The 17,037-nt window shown below is 38.4% G+C and overlaps 1 protein-coding gene and 1 long non-coding RNA gene across 2 annotated transcripts in view; one reads left to right on the forward strand and one right to left on the reverse strand.

The window, feature by feature from the left end:
* LOC112213228 overlaps window positions 1-6,195 on the reverse strand; it is a 14,428-nt gene extending 8,233 nt beyond the window's left edge. The window contains exon 1 of the long non-coding RNA XR_002947111.2: window positions 5,833-6,195. This is a non-coding gene — a long non-coding RNA (uncharacterized LOC112213228). The remainder of the gene's footprint in view (window positions 1-5,832) is intronic.
* The window catches only part of LOC100740750 (neurogenic protein mastermind), a gene marked incomplete at its 5' end in the record, with an annotated part of 247,459 nt that overhangs the window by 106,847 nt on the left and 123,575 nt on the right, over window positions 1-17,037 (forward strand).

Consider the following 17,037-nt stretch of genomic DNA (forward strand, 5'->3'; position numbering starts at 1 on the left):
GCGACGAAAAGCTCTCGGTGTGCCGATCTCTCGGTGGCCCTAGGCTGCCGGTTCTTACGCTACTGGGATCGATATCCCGGGAGGCCAAACAGTAAACAGCCGGTTGGTCAGGATAGAGCCGGTGGTGGGGTTGCATAACATGGAGGCACCTACTGCCTTCACCCGCCGCCTACTCTCTGCCTCCACCGGCGTCGCCTGCCTGCCAGCGGGGGACGAAAGGACGACCGTACCCGAAGAACGTTACTAACCCTCTGCGTTCGAAGTAGGCGCGACGCTTTCGAGATACCGAAACGCTGCGTATGCGTTTCGAATACGCAGACCAAGAAACGTTTTTTTCGATGTTAATGGTTGCAGCAAGTTCGTCCTTCGAGTCTTGTACCTTTAATAATTAGGGAAAGAGACAGATCTGTTATCCTTCTTTTTAAAAAATACTTCCAACTGTGGTGTCTGGAGGCTGTAGAAACGTTATGATACTATTGGTACAGCTTTGTTTCTTAAAGAAAATTCGTGGTTTATTTCTTCGGGAACTAGAGCAGAAAATAGGTTCGCTACGTTTTTAGAGATTTTTGATAATTAAGAAAGGGCAGATTTACTGCTTCGTAAATGTTTTCAAGTATGGAGAGCAAGTATCTCTATATAAGGAAGGTATAGGTTGATGGAGAAATGTGAATTTTGAACGTAGTGTTGGTACTTTTGAATGAGATTTTAAAAAGAGGAAGAGAGATGCATCGAGGGATGGAAAGTTGAAGTTTTCGGTCCGAATAGAGGACTTTAGGAGTATCTGTTGTTTGGAGCAGTTAGGGGCGATTTTAGGGCAGCTTTGTATGAGTAGTTTTGGCAAAATCTTTTGAAGGACTCTGAGGTATACTAATTTGAAGTTCGGTTCGTTGTAATTTTGAGGGTTTTATGAACGTTTGCGGAAGTATGTGGTTTTTCGAACGAAGTTTAAGGACTAATAGCCAGTTTTGTAAACAAATTTTAATACTCATGAATATTTGAATAAATTTTTTATTTCATACTGGTTGAAACATGTTATTGAGGGTGGAGGTCTGGAAAAATTTCAAGCTAGCTCGAGTTAGGATCAGGGTTGGGTCGTGTATATTATAAGTTTATGCGCGTATTTTACGACTAATCGATTCTTTTAAACGCACCAAGTATTTCAACGTGTCCCAGATCTTAGGATTTTATGGAGGTTCAAAATTTGAGACGTTTGGCGACAGCTTGACAGAGATTTCGAGAGTTTTTTTTTTAGATTTGAATCTAGAAACTGATCCATCGAATTAAACTCAATTCTCAAGAAACTCCCCGAAGGAAGATAATCGTAGTACTTCGATTCTATATAGACTAGAATCGGTAGAACAAGAGAAAGCGAGTATAACGCTGCCGTGTTGATTTAAATGGACGTATCTGGTCGAAAATGCGGTTTTGAGAAAAATGAATTTTCGTATTTAACAAGCAGACATCGATCATCTCACACACGTCCATCGAGATATAAACTATTATATCGTCAGTTTCGATGCAGATACGGCTTTCTTATTTGATATTAGATATAGATAAGCTATCATCGTGCTACCTGGCAGCAGTGGTTTGATTTAGACGAAAGTTGCAGATACGCCGCTTTGATTTAACACGATAGAATGGTTGTCAATAAATCAGATACGGCTATTAACCGAATTGGGAAAACGCATTCCCCCAGAGAAACGCGGAAGGCCATGGATCTCTAGCGGGACGTTGGGAGCAGGCCGGAAACGAGTCGATGGTGTCGAAGGAAAAAAGCGAAAAGCTGCTTTCGGGATGTGTTCCCTTCCCTTCCCTTTTCTTCGACTCGTTGGTTTGATGGTCGCGGCTTCTCGCGAGGGTCGCGCTTTTGTGAAAGAGGAGAATCTGCTGGAAATCCCGTCGTTGGTGAGGATATTTCGTCGTCGAGTGGTAGCTGCTAAAGGTTGCCGAGGGTGGTTGATCTTCACGCGGAAACGTGATCGGCAGAAAGAGACCTGTTTCGCCTTGAAGTTTCTCCGCCAAAGAGTAACGCGATGATGCTCTTACTGTCTCGCGGTGCTTCCTTTTTATTTTTTTGCTACGCGTCGTCTAAAAAGAATCTTTCGGGGGTGAGAATGTCTTTTGGCGAGCTGACTTTCGAGCACAGTTTAAGAAGACTTTAAAATTAAGTAAAGTAAGGAGATGATCGAAGCCGATAATTGAGGTGTTGAGAAATTAAAAAGTTATTCGGTAAAAAGAGAGATCGAGATCGATAAGAAGATTGTTATATTAGTAATCGAGTGATTGCCGTTTAATTAGTTTAAGAAGTCGGCGTTTTAGATTGTACGGTAGAGTCTAGCGAGCAAATTTTCATGTGACGGCCCTGATCCATCGTAGAACAGAATCCCAACGATGTTACATGTTTCACGATGGCGCGATTAATCCGAGTATTCTCGGTTGCCAGATAAACGTCTGACCACGGCATTTTTCACATCCCGGAACGGATCACCGGGGAGATCGGCAATCGGGAAGTAAATCGGAAAACTGATGATCGGCAGTAGAAAACGGATAGGTCTTGCAAAAAAAAAAGAGCAATGCTAATTTAAATCGACACTATGGTACAATTAAACTATCAAAGGTTATCAGAATTTGGATTTAGAGAATAAATACATGTAGAAAGAAGAATTAAGTGTTAATTAAAAAGCTAATTTCGAAGAACCTTGACATTCTACAATTTCGATAAATGAAGAAAGTCGTTGTTTAAAATATCTGTAAGCAAAACGTTTCTAAATCGTACGTTGCCATAGACATTTCTTCGATGAAAATAGATTATTAAACTCAAATAAAATTCTCTTCGCGTCGCAATATTTCCTACTCATCGCTCAAATCTCATTAACCTGTAAATAAACGATACAAGCAAGGTAACCTTATTTTAAACTACGCGTTACACTGATAAATCCTTGCGTAGCATTAAAGTTCTCGTAGAAAATCGTTCGACGAGAGGAGGGATCGGAGCGTGGATCGTGGGGGAGAAGCATGGAAAATATACAGGAAAGAGGAGAAAAAAATAGAAGCAAAACGCGCGCGAGACCGATGGAAGATGCTCGAAAGCGGGTTCCAGCAACCACAGAGGGAAAAGAGATGGCGGATGGGGCTGCGCGAAGGTGAAGCCGAGCAGCTCGAACCCTCGAACGTTCAAGAGGGCGAAGGAAGACGCAAAGTCGATCGCGTACGTCGTCGCTGGGGACTCGCTCGTTTTTCTATTGCGATTCTTGATGCGATGCAGGGAATGACGAGAGTGAAATATGCGAGAAGAACGTGTTGTTTTGATTTTCAGGTTTTTCAGATTTTCTGGCAATGGATGCTTGGTTTTCAACGTTCGAATCGCCTCGTAACGACGAGTGGTCCGTTAAACAAGGACACTTTCAACGTGTGAAAAGAATCATTAGAACAAATGAGAAACCACGTATATTAAGAGATTGTTTGCAAATGTAGTTTTATAGATAGAAAAATCGAAGATGATCCAAAGCGCATAGCAAGATTAAGATTTATCATATTAACATATATAACTGTATCTATGATTGATACTGTTTCGACATGGTATTTGTAATTGAATAATTGTTCGATCATTGAAAACAACAAAGTTTTACTTGAGATGTTAATTCGATCTTTCTAATTTCGTAGGAGTCAATTCTTTAATGTTTTTGAACTTCAAAAATATTCATTCATGATCAATAATGATTAAGTCGCAATGGTTTTGAGAAGTTCTATCTCAGCCACAAAAAAAAGAGGAAGATTTATTTGTAATATACTAGCTGGATTGACGAAACAGTTGTTCGTCAAATGAAAACCACGAGCAGAATCTATGCCCTTTTTCATCGCATTTGTTTTTGGACAGTTACGCTTACCCTTAACACCTTCAGCCGAAAGCGTTTCAATTTTTACACGAATATAAAAGCAAAAGCTACAACACCATCGCAGTGAATTTGTTTGTACGTTCTGGAATATCCACAAGATTTGGAAGATCCTATATTTATTATATATTTGTTCCAATTTGATTTAGACAAAGACATAATACTAGGCAGTAAAGAAAATCTAGCAGGATGACTATTTTTTCAGGTTTCCTCATTAAACTCATAGCAATTTCCATACGAATGTACGGAACTGCAATTAATTTTAAAATGAGAAATTCTGAAAGTCTAAATCAAAAGTTCTACCAATACGAATAAAAACTTCATTCACTCAAATATACGCGTAGTATAACGAATTTTACTGACTATTAATCGCAAATTGTAATCACGCGCGTCGTCCACTTTACAAAAAAAGAACGAATTGACACCGATTTTTACGATGACCGAATTAATATCAGTCGATCGACTGGAATTGCCAAAGAGTTTAATTCGATGATAATTAGTTGTAACGAGGTAAAAAATTCGAAGAATTAAATTCAAATGGAGTAGTAACGACGAATGGAAAAGTAATCACGAGGTCACGTATCGCGGAACTATGAGTCAGGCTTAAAGGGGAAACTCAAATATCGGGCAGCTCGTTTAGCTGTACGCGTTTTCCGACCATCTTTTAGCCAAATCTTGTGAAATTAACCTGTTTGAACTCGATGTCACTCTTTGTCGCCACAATTTTGAAAGATTTTGGGGCAAATTGCGAAGAAAAGCTCGTGTTTTAGATAAGAAGGATTATTTTGTAGTGAAGACAAGAAGACACGAGAAGTAAAATATTGTTCGTTACGTAGATTATTGTTAGATTTTCTATATTAAATGATTTTTCACGTATAAGGTTCTCGAAAAAATTTACAAGATATTTTGTGTATAAAGATCGGTGGTTTTTATAGGCATCAAACGTTATTTCTAAAAATTACAAATCTTAAATAAATTTCTGATGTACAATTCTGTGATAGTGTATGTAAGTTCCTTTTTAAATTAGGTATTTGATGACTTATTTACATTTATTTTTCAATCAGGTATTTGATGGTTTACTTGAATTTCTTTTTAGATTAGATATTTACTAGATATAGAATTAGGCGAATTGAAGCGGCGAGAGGTCAGCCTCCCGTAGAACACCGGCTTCACACCGGCATAAGTATGTAGAACAAATTTCTAATTCACCTCTTCCCGTTGCACCGTCCATTCCACGTGTAAACCATGCAGAAAACTGCGCTCTGCTAACTAGACCGTGTTGTAACCGAGGCGGGTATGGCACATGATGCTCACTTTTCGTCTTCCCGCTCCACTAAATCGCCCATTACACGCATTTCGTTCCTCTAATCCGCTGTTCGCTTATCGAGCTCTTAAAATCTCGAAATAATTCATAATTTATAAAACAAACCTGTTTTTTTAATACTCTGTTTCTATAGTATAAGTATTTACACAAAATCGTAATTTTGGTAATAATGGGAAAGACAAAAGACAAAGATAGGAGGAATAGAAAGAATAAAACAATCCTGTGAATCAATGTGATTTTCTCATTATAACAAAGAAATACAATACATTTTTAAGCGATTTAATATAATAATGTATATATATATATATCATTTAATACACCAGGATTTCAGTAGTCTAAACCCTATTCACGAAGAGGGTTATAGGTCCCTAAGAATATTTTATTTTAAATGATACCATCTTGCAATAGACAGTCATCGATATCAGTCATTGCTGGCCCTAAATTTCCTGATGTCACATTGATATTTTGCAATATTAACAATATTAAATGTTCCGATAATATTCACGATCCACGACCGATTCCACCAGGCATCTTACGCTAGTCTTCTCCAGCTCGTGTGAGATTTTATTATCTACGCTTGTTCCATATTCTCTGCTCGCCCCCTTTCGATCTTACCTTATCCCTTTTCGACTGCTTCTCTCACCTTCTCCCTCTTCTCCTTCGATTCGTCCTCTCGCTCCACGTTTCGCCCCCGTGCACCAACGCTTTATCTCTGTTCATCCCTGACCAACGTTCTCCTGGTGTGCGGACTGTTCCTCTCCCGTCTATCGTCACTCCATTCGTCCCTCTTTATCTTCACTCTCTCTCTAGTCTCTTCCACGTCTCTCATCTCTCTTTTCCTCGCACTCTCCAGCTCCACACCTCCGCTTAATAATACACACCAGCCAGCCAGCCGCTACTACAACAGCACACCAGCGGCACCGACAGTATGGCATACCACTTTATTGATCTTCTTTCCCCGCTTTCACAGGTTTCAACCCGAATTTTCCACCACTTTATGCAAGCGTCGCCCTCCTGCCCGTTTGTACGCGCTACCCCCTACCCCCCAAAACGCTCGGATTCATCCCTTCGACCGTCGATAAATCGAACCACCGAACGAATCGTACGTTTGACGAAGGAACGAATCTCCAAGTCGATTCCAGGGGATCGACATGTGGAGCAAGTCGAACAGATGCCTCGAAGGGGCGTCGTGAGATCTCGCGATTTTTCGAAGTCGATGTTTCGCGGGATGTAAGATATAAACGACATTGTGCGGGGCGAGATGTGATAAAATTGTAAATTGATCTTTGCTTTACTTTGCTGTCCTTCATTTGACTTTACCTCGCCTTGCCTTAAAAGTTTTTAAATAAAGTTTCACGGTATTGAAACATTTCCTCGTATCTTATCCACGATAATCGCTAATCGTACATGTACTTTCAGCAAATGGGATCTAAGTCCCATTTCCATCTCATGCAAATAAAAAATTCTCTTCTTTCCCCCATCTTTCCTCCATCTTTCTTCGAGTAAATCTTACAATAAGAACAAACAAATCGGAATACGAACAAACGGGTCACAACTTGCTCGACTGCAATCGTAGCACGCTTTTCTTGCTCTGTAATTCATTTACATAACAATACGAACTTCGTTACATAATTACATGGCAATTTTTCATCAAAGCAAAAATCCATGATTGCAAAGAACAATAACTTGATACGATTGAACCGCAATGTATTGCAATACCTGGCAACCAACGGAAACACCGTATCGAACGATTTGCAATGGTTTGAAAAAATAGTGTTACAATATTTAATTCGTTTTTTGTTCTCGTTCGTATCATTTATTCAGCGAAATTAATTAGCATTCACGTTATGGCCATAGGGTCCGCCAATGCGTTTCGATATTTCGAAGTCGAGCGTATGTATAGTGGCGTGGATGTTGAAGAAGAAAAGTGGAGGAGGCGTTGGATACACCGGTGGCCTGGTTTCTTGGGATCATGGAAGGTGTTCTCCTCGGCTGACGTGTGTAAACACTGTTGCTTGCTTGAATCTTCCTTGCTATCCTCTCTCGAGCATCGTCTTTCGTCATCTTCCCTTTTCCCGATGGTTTTCCTCCGCCTGGCTGGGGCTATCTCTGCTTTTAGTCGCTGAAAGGGCAGCATCGGTGAAAGAAAGTATTTCGGATGAAAGAGCTTTATGCCAAAGCGAAACGAAACATCGTGGTTGTGTATTGTAATTAAGTGGAGGAGCTCGACTTTTGCAATGACTTTTGTGTAATTGCTTTTCCGATCCTCTTCGTTAAAGGAGAGATTCTTTAATTGAAGAAGAGGAAAGGCTAATATTCGGAATTTAAGCAACTATTGTAATTCGTTCATGGATGATTTATTAGCAACGAAGTAACAGCGTAATGAGGGATGGAACGAATGCAAAGAACTTAATAGCTTTTGTTTTTGTAAAAAACATTAGGAGGAAATTACAACGTTAAAAATATTAACAATGATTGTTTTGCGTAATTGTTTCACGTGTTAGAATTGTTCAACTGAAAATTGCGGATTCCCTGCGGATTATTCGTTAATCTTTGTCAAAGGAACGAGCTCTTTGAACTTTTGCGTATATGAATCGCGACGAATAACTAAAGAAAGTGAGAGAAAATTACTCTTCTTAAAAAGTTATGTTACTTTCCTCTTCCTCCGAGTCGCACGCTATGAGTTTATCAATATGCTGACGAATTATTTGATATCTGTCGCGCGATGGTAAACATGTTTGTATTCACAGGTTGTCTTCGATCGTCACCGAAGCTTGTGACCTTGATACAAGTCATTATCACGTTTCATTTTATTTTTTTTAAGAACGTTTCAGGTTACAAACGTGTCTCAATTTTAAGAAACATCCACTTATATGGAAAAAAATCTGCTATCTTGACAGCCTCTAAGAAAGAAAAGAATTTCATAGGATCTTGGAAGAAACGTCTAGATGGCCTTTGATTTATATGAAACTTGGCAAATCGAAAATAATGGTTATTCTAAGACTTTCGTCGAGGACGTATTCGCATCGATGAGAGCGATATTCCATGGTGACATTGCACTTGAACAAGATATCGACTTTGTATCAAGCAAGTTCGTCAGCGTGGCGGTGGCTTGTTGGCTGTGCACTGTGCTGACGTAAGTGTTCTGCAGTTTCGTTATCAGGTTGGCATAAAAAGCTTCGATAACGAGAGAATACTAGAGATTCGTCGTGCTATTGTTGGGTCAGAGCAACTCGTACACAGTTACGTTTTTTTACCAATGTGTTGTTTAGAGAACGTTTCAAATCGGTCTAAATCCATTTCTCTTATTTCGTTGATTAATTCTTTCGTCGTTTGAACCATTTTAGATGTGGAACCATGGATTATCTGGTTATTTGAACATACCTGGTCTTCTTTGATTAAATTGTTTGTCCATTCGTCAGTGAATTCTTGTCTTGAATTACAGTGTTAAAATATAGGATTATTATTGTACGAATAGAATGTAAAAACATCGTGATAGCAATTAAGTTTCTGATTTGACTTTCAATGAATTATTTCTGAGCCAATGTAAATTATGAAGATATAAAATTATATGTATAATTATTCCAAGCATTATCGATTCCATATCGATTCTGTGAGAGGTAGAGCAGAAAAAAAAAGAACGGAGAAGATAAAGAAATTAAAAAAATTAAGATATCGCTATGTTGCGATTTAGTATCACATAAGATACTTTAATGATATTAATTTTTATTAACAAAAGAAGAAAGCGAGTTTTTAATAATAATGATGTATATCGGTATATGCTTCGCACCTTTAACAATTTTCTTCGTAATTTATAAAATTACAGATTCAATTACGATAATTTAAAACCGAATTTTTTCATGGGCGTCTACTTCTTTTAGTTTCATTCAATATAATAGAATAGAAGAATAGAGTACAAATAGAACCCAAAACCAGAAAACGCATAAAAAATTCCGAGAAGGTAGTCCCATTTCGCTAATCGTCAAATTATTCTTAATATGACTAATATCGAATGCACAGAATCGTAGAACTTCCAATTTCAGAGAAACATCGATCTTTCTCGCATTATCATACGGCTGGCACATCAATCTATCACACTTATGTATAGAACTTCGCTATTATACTCTTGATTGATGCAATAGAGCTTCGTTCATAGCATACATCCTCTAATTAGTTTTAACTACTGTGATTTTGCATTCCTGTCCATGCCATACGAATAAACTAATAATCAAACGTTCCTTTTTGTTCCAGGTAAGTGGTCTAGCAGAATTTTTATTTCTCCATCTAAACAACGCGGATTCGTGGGTGAGACAAAATTTTATTTGATAATTATCGAAAGGATTACTGCAATAATGAGACAGCTCTGTGACTCAATAACTTGTAAAAGCCAACAAAGACCAACTTAAAATCAATCAGTACTAAAACGCTCTTTCAAACATACTATAAAATCATAGTCAACTGATAATTCATACTAACGATATTTTACATTTTTTAATGTACAGCCTGCAATAAATACGATTTAAATATTACAGCTACCACCTTATTCCTACGAACTCTCCATTTGAGATCTATCGAAAACTTTATCTTCTTTGTATGTCTCGCGCTTTTCTATCAACTGGTTCGTTTCTCATTCATGGTCAATCCTAGCCGCTTATTTCCATGGAATCCCATTTACCGAGAACGGATCTGTTTAGCCGGGGCGACGAGCGTGATTCAATTACGTGGATGTGCGATACCGTGCTCTGCTCGAGAGGAGGCATAGTTGTACAAACACGCCATCGGTTCGTGCTCACTTCTAAGGCTCTAATGAAAACAAGTAGGTAGTAGATGTCATTCCACGGCAGTGATTCTCATTAATAGCCGGACCGAGCAGTGTAATTAACCGATTCTCTTCTCTCCTGGTAACACACAGTTGGAAGGACACAGTCGATCGTTCGGCGTAACTGTGATGCGTTTGTGAGCGTCAGGATCGCCCGAGAAGCTGGCAATTAGAATGGAGAACGTTGTTACCAGGCATCCGTGGAAATTGTTATAATCCCAGGTCTGGTTGAGTTACGAAATAAATAAATGCTCTCGTAACTGTGGCCAATGGGAACGGTCTCGCGCCAAGCCAGATACTTTAAATTGTCTGGCATGCAAACGCCTTTTAGATTCGATCTCCGCGACGTGATTTCGAATGTCGTTTCACGAACCGTTATATGTCTGGAGAGAAGTGTTCTTGAATTATTGAGAATATTTCTGCTGTTCTTTTTGTCCTGGCTTTTGTGGAAGAACTGGATTCTTGTGGAAGAAAAGTTTGTAATATTGTTTATTATCCGTGTAGCATATGTAGATACACAGACATTTGTACACAGCTTTTGTAAATATATTATGTTCGTTATACGAAATATTTTGAAGTTACATTAACGCTATTATGAAAATGGCTATTCATAATTTTTTAATAAACATACGTTCGCAGTAAGCGTGTTGTAATTTCGATATACATTTTCAGATTTGTTTCAAATATCTGCCAATGTACGCGGTGAAGAAGCTCGGTTCTCATAACAGTGCTAATGAAATTTCAAAATGCTTTACATAACACACATGATATATACATAAAAGTAAGGAAACTGTTCAAATATTATACTTTCATGAGCTACTGTATCCAATAAAAATTCAATCGGCAGTAGATCTGTTAAAACGTCGCTCGCAACGAGCAGGTTAGAACGCTTTAAAAAGCGCAACCTGGATGAAACGTTTCTCTATCGCGTCACTGTAGATATCACTATGCACGCGTAATCTTCACGCCATGTTTCTTGTCCCGCTCGTTCCCTCCGTTACGCGCGCGGTTTTGTTCCAACGCGCACGCGCTCTATACCTCGCGTTCGTTTAAATAAACGTGACTTTAAGAGAGGAACGTTGGCTGGTCGCGTACGCGAAGCGAAGACATCGGCGGGCCTGGATCCTTTGACGCTTTTACTTTTCAGTTATGCGCCGGTTAGTCGCGAGCAAATCTCGGCCTGGCCGACCAAGTGGAGGCTCTTTGTTCGCCGAAGGAATTCGCTGACGACAGGTTTCGCTGGAATCGCGCACGCCTCGAGATAAATCGGCGCGCTGCCGAGCGAGCGCGCGTAATTGAAATTTGTCAACCTTAAGAGGCTTTTTGCCACGAACCGTATGGAACGGTTGGCTCGTTAGCGCGGCCCAGGGGAAAGGCTAGAGAGGGGAAGAATGTAAAAATGTTCCGCGTTATTTCAGTTCCTCTTCGGTGCTTCCTTTTTGAGACTCGTTTATTTAACCCTTTGCAGGGCGTGCTGGTTTTCGCGTGGAACGACCTCGCGTAAATTCGCGAGACACGCGGGTCGCGTTTGATCTTCGCTGAATATCACGGAAGGCATTTTTTTGTTAGTTCAAATTGAAAAGTAAGGACGAGGAATGTTACGAAATATGTATTATTTATCGAAAATATACAATTGTAATGAAGATTTTACTCTATCAATCTACTTTTACGAGGTTCGATGAATTTAAAATGAAATCGAAACACTTTCAGGATATTCAATGGTGAAATGTTGCTTTAGGATTAGGGTTAAAAAGAAATTTGGAGTTGGAAAATTTAATTACGAATACAATCTGTGTTTGTTGAATCGGAATCATTATCTGTGTCACGAGTATGACTCGATATTATAAGATAAGGAATTAAGAAGAGGAATGTCTATGTTGATACAGAGAAGCAGGCGTACTTGTAACTTGTAACGTGGTTCACCTAAACACTTAATACAAACTCAAGCTCAAACTCACTCGAGTCTACACCGCGTCTTAATCTTAATCCAAATTTAAATTCTAATACAGATCCAGTTCGAACTAAAAGTCAGATCAATTCTAACTGTAGATCTCTATTAATCTCTTGAATTAATAATCTAGTACAAACTGGGAGATTGGAGACTGGTTGGAAAATTATATTTACGTGCTCTGTATATATCCGAAACTCCACACAATGTCAGAAATCAAGAGATAGCGAAGAATCATATTTATATCAAAGAAAATGATAACTTCTGTCAAATTGTCGATATCATCCTCCTTCAATTATATCAAAAGAGATTAATAATTATCGTAAGTGATATATTTAGCAACAATGTTAACAAGAGTACAATGACAAATAATCAGAGTGCGACTGAAAAATCTACACGTACATATCATAAAAGTCATGCGCGTGTGGAAGATTAACCCGAAGCACGCAAACAATAAGAATCCAGCAGGAGTTGCATTGACGGAGGATGAAAAGGTATCCCGAGCAATAATTGTTGCGATAAATAGGCGCGTGGCTGCACGGGCAGAAGCAATGGAACAGAAAATCAGTCGGTTCTGGCTGCAGCCGTGTCGCGAAGGAGGTCGATAGAGAAAGAGGGAACAAGTACTCTTGCATTCCGATGAACAGCAAACCTAGAAACAGGAGGGACTGGCAGGGTGACAAGTCGCGAGGAGGGAGAGGAAGAAAGCGAGAGAAAAGGTAGATCGCAAGGGAAAAAGACGAGGATAGGGATAGAACGAAGGGAAAGAAAGGAAAAAAGAAGGAGAGAGTGATCTCGCAAATCAGTAGGAAGGCGGCATCGACCTCTTCTTCCGCCATCTTTGTTACTCCAACTACGTTCTTCTTCGACCGTTCTTTTTCCACCTTCCCCTGCTTGTTCCACTCGCGAGAGTCCTTTCTTTTGTGTGTGCATTGTGCGGATAATACCGGTGCTGGCTTCTTTTACGTGACTGTGGGCGAAAACGAGCCAGCAGATACCGCTGAAGAAAAAAAAAAAGAAGCGCGATCGGTATTCTCGCCCGCTCTATCCTTCTTCCTTATTTTTTCCCCTCTTCCAGTCTCTCTTCTTTCATTCTGCGCCTCTCCGTGCACTTTCGAAAATAGTCTAACCTAAAAATATGCGAGTACTGGAGGCGTGGCGGCTGATGGAGAGAAACTCTTTCGTTCGCCCGTAGAGAAGTCGCAGTTCGAGATTCGCCGGACTATCTCGATACGTGGACTGTATAGGATTATCGATGACTGACAACTTTTAATAATTCACCGTCACGAAAGGGGAAGACGGGTGTCGTTAATTGGATTTATCGATAACTGGGGCTCTTGTTTCACTGGGGATGAATCGAATTAATCGAAATCGAAGAATGAAACGACAAGCTGTGCATATGAGAATCAGGCCATGCGGTATAATTGTCTTCTGTCGATTTTTAGCTTCGATTGCAATAATGTTTTAGAAGTTCCCTTTGTTAAAAAAATATTATTAACTCTTGTTCTTACAAGGAAAGTAGTAAAAAGATATCTTTTGAGAAGAGATTTGATAGCAATTTAATTAAAATTAACTTTCAAACATAAAAATTTGTAATTATTTCACGTATATTTCCAGCCAAAATTCTTTTCGCTGACATATTTATTAAATGTTACATACTAGATATGAATTCAAGCAAATAAATATAAAGCGAAAGCGAAATGCTGATCGATGTTTGAAAAAGTTACATCACAAAGTGGCAGCTATTCGTCGAACGGTTGACACTTTTTTCGAATAACGATTACGTTTCAATGGGAAAAAATTAATAATTTAAAAGTCCAGTTGGCTAGTTTGTCGGTCTTATGTTTGGCTGATATTTTTTGATTACAAAAAAGCCACTGTGGTTCTTATAAACCGGTCTATTGTTAACATTTGTTTCGGCTATTGCTATAATACCATTGAATTTAGAACATTAAATTCTTGGTGCGTCAATACATATACTATAAAAAAATATTTATTGTTTATTAACGACAATGTCATTTAATTGTCCAATCAATGTATTAACAAATAAATTACGAACAGACGTTTATCTAAAAAATGAATAATCAAATTGTGCTTAACTGGATAATCAAATTTTTCTGTGTTTTAACCGGCTTTGTTCAGTTACCCATATTATTTTGGGATTTTTTAAAAACAAAAATTCATTTTATGTATTCGTCTCGGTAGACTCATACACTTATAAACACTTATGCTAAAATGTCATATACATCAAAAATAATCTTTTCTGTGTTAAAACGAATGATCAAAGACAAACTGTCAGCGTTAAAACAATTTCTTTTAAGAAATTAAGAAGTTGCTTTATAATCAGTATGATATTACTAAAAAATTTTTATCTGTTTAATTCCTTGTACTATTAGCATATTATTTTATCTTGTAACTTATATGTTACTTCATAATTAGTATGATATTACTAAAATTTTTTATCTATTTAATTCCTTGTACTATTAGCATATTATTTCATCTTGTAACTTATATGTTTCATAGGAATAGTGAGACACATATCGTTATCGCTTCGTCACCACATCCAAGTTTCTTTCCCTTGTCTTTGGTTTTCTCGCGTCCTAATCTCCCCTTATCTGTATTATATCCCTAAATCGGTTCGTATTTTTCTCTATGTTCCCCCATTGTTGACGAGAACATCCACCATTTCGATACCAGAGTAATACATTGTGAATTAAAATGTTCACAGTCTCTCCACTAATCGAAGCCCGTATTACTTCCAAGAGCAATCCTGATTACCCCTTGATTCAACAAAAACTCATCGCTTATATCATTTACTTCAAAGGGTAGATATGATTCAGCTCGTAAAATTTGTTTCTCCAATTAAAAACGTTAAGTAAGTACGAAATTGTAACTGTTTGCTAAGATAGAACTTTAATTTTGGGAAAAGAATTTTTAGGAAAAACAAATCTCTCTTTCAAATGTTCCATTGCCCTAAACGTCTACTATCTTCCATTCTCTAAGTCAAATATTTGGAACAATTTTTTAACCAAGACCACGATGAAAATTCTTGTGAAAAAAATGAAATACATAGAGAAATTTCGCTCGAGCCATGAACGGATTAGCTTGCTTATGGGGGATTAATTTTTGTGATAAAACGAGAATAAATAGACCAGTTCATATTCACGGACTTAAGTCACCAAAGTATCGTTAAAATTGTCTGGTCCGGCATTTGTATTAATTGAAATGCAACACACGGAACCTAGCATGCAAAGAATGCAGCGGACGAGCATCAATTGCGCGGGTGATGTCGTGATATGAGGCTCGTCTTTATGATACCGTGTCGGACATTTAATTACAAATGCCATCTCGCCATTCTAGCTTGTCGTGATATTCGTACAATATCTGCACGCGATATCCGCGTTGTTAATATTGCCTCTCGTTTCGAAGATGCATATCACCGACTAACATTAGTGGACAGACGCTCTAGTGAATCTTCGATCCTTAATCATCGCGCTTGGCTCGTATTCGATCTAATCGCGATAATTACTTTATACGCAGGTCGAAGTTAAGCGCGAATTATCGCTTTCGAGGATATGGAACGTTGGAGCACCTGATCGTAATGTATCTAACCGTAATGAGAAGTAAAACACGGCCTATTCTATTTTCAAGTTAGATGTGCTATTAATAAGCCAACGATCATTTTGATCTGTTATTTTCTTTTTCTATGCAGTAATTAAAAATATCTACCGTAAACAAGTTTTTCAACTGATCTGCTATAATCTGGATTCTTTAGAATTCTTTAGAATTTATTTAGTCTATTCACGTTAAAAATATGCTGATATATGCTATTATGTTCAAACGTTATTCCATGAATTATATTGGCAATATGAAACATAACCGTGATTCGATATTAAGCCGTTTAAATTCATATGCAGTTTAGAATAATAGTATTTGATCTATATAACTTACCTTAACATATCCAATTACGATAAACCGATCTGCTTTAATATTGTTAACCTATATACAAACATTCGATTTCAGACAAGTATCATGTGTAAAGAGAAAAGAAAAAAGATAAGAAATTGATCGTAGAGATACCAATCTACGTTTAATTCGGAGCCATACCGTTGCGCCGATATGTCACGCTCGCGTGAAGTTTAAATTAGGTTGAGTATCACTGGCGGATTTGTAATAAGTGCAAGCGGAGCGATACAGATGCGTCGCTCTCGCAGTGGTCCCGTTTGCGCGCTCGCGCGCCTTCTCCTCCCGTCGAATCCCAGCGCACCGTGAAACCGTGATGACGCAACGGCCAAGTGTTGGTGGAGGTTGGGAGTGCGGGCGACATGTCGCGAATGCGTCTGTGTAAAAGCTTTGCTGCCAGCTGCACGGCAGCCGCTTAAGTCGCGTTCGCGACCCATCATCAAGGGTGCGAATGGTGCCCATCATTCGTATTTTTCACAAGTCATTAATTTTGTATTTTGTTAGATATGTAATTTATATATATTATGTATATACATATAATACAAGTACATACAAATGCCTTATAAATAAGTTTGAATTTGCTCCACATTACATATTACTCCAAGAAAAGTGAAAATATTGCTAATAATCGTGTCGCCCAGGAAGCACATTGATCAACTTCATAAATTGACAAATAAGTATAGAAAAGAGATAATATTAGATACAGCGTTCATTAAATCGATCTTAGAATTCATTATTATTTATACCACCTTTGATTCTTCAGAATCTGATATTATTAATCGCGTACTTATGCAATGAAATTAACGAAAGGGTGATCAATTTACCTTTTGAAAGATTGGATTGATAATAACAATTAATGTCCGCGTTATTGACACTGATCTAAAATCACTTGTATCGATCATTGAAGCATCATTATCGACAGGTTATTTCTCTTAAAGCTTTCCTCGTCACGGCGAGAAGTTAAAGAATACTACACATGGTCATAGCGCGTAACAATACCCGTCGATCCGTCACTCACGTTGCCTTGCTGTTCTCACAGTTCACGGTGCATCATATCGACTCGGCTTCCTTCGGCCGCCGCTGCACTGAC

This window comes from Bombus impatiens, unplaced genomic scaffold, assembly GCF_000188095.3.
Source record: "Bombus impatiens unplaced genomic scaffold, BIMP_2.2 scf_0543, whole genome shotgun sequence".
Lineage (NCBI taxonomy): Eukaryota > Metazoa > Arthropoda > Insecta > Hymenoptera > Apidae > Bombus > Bombus impatiens.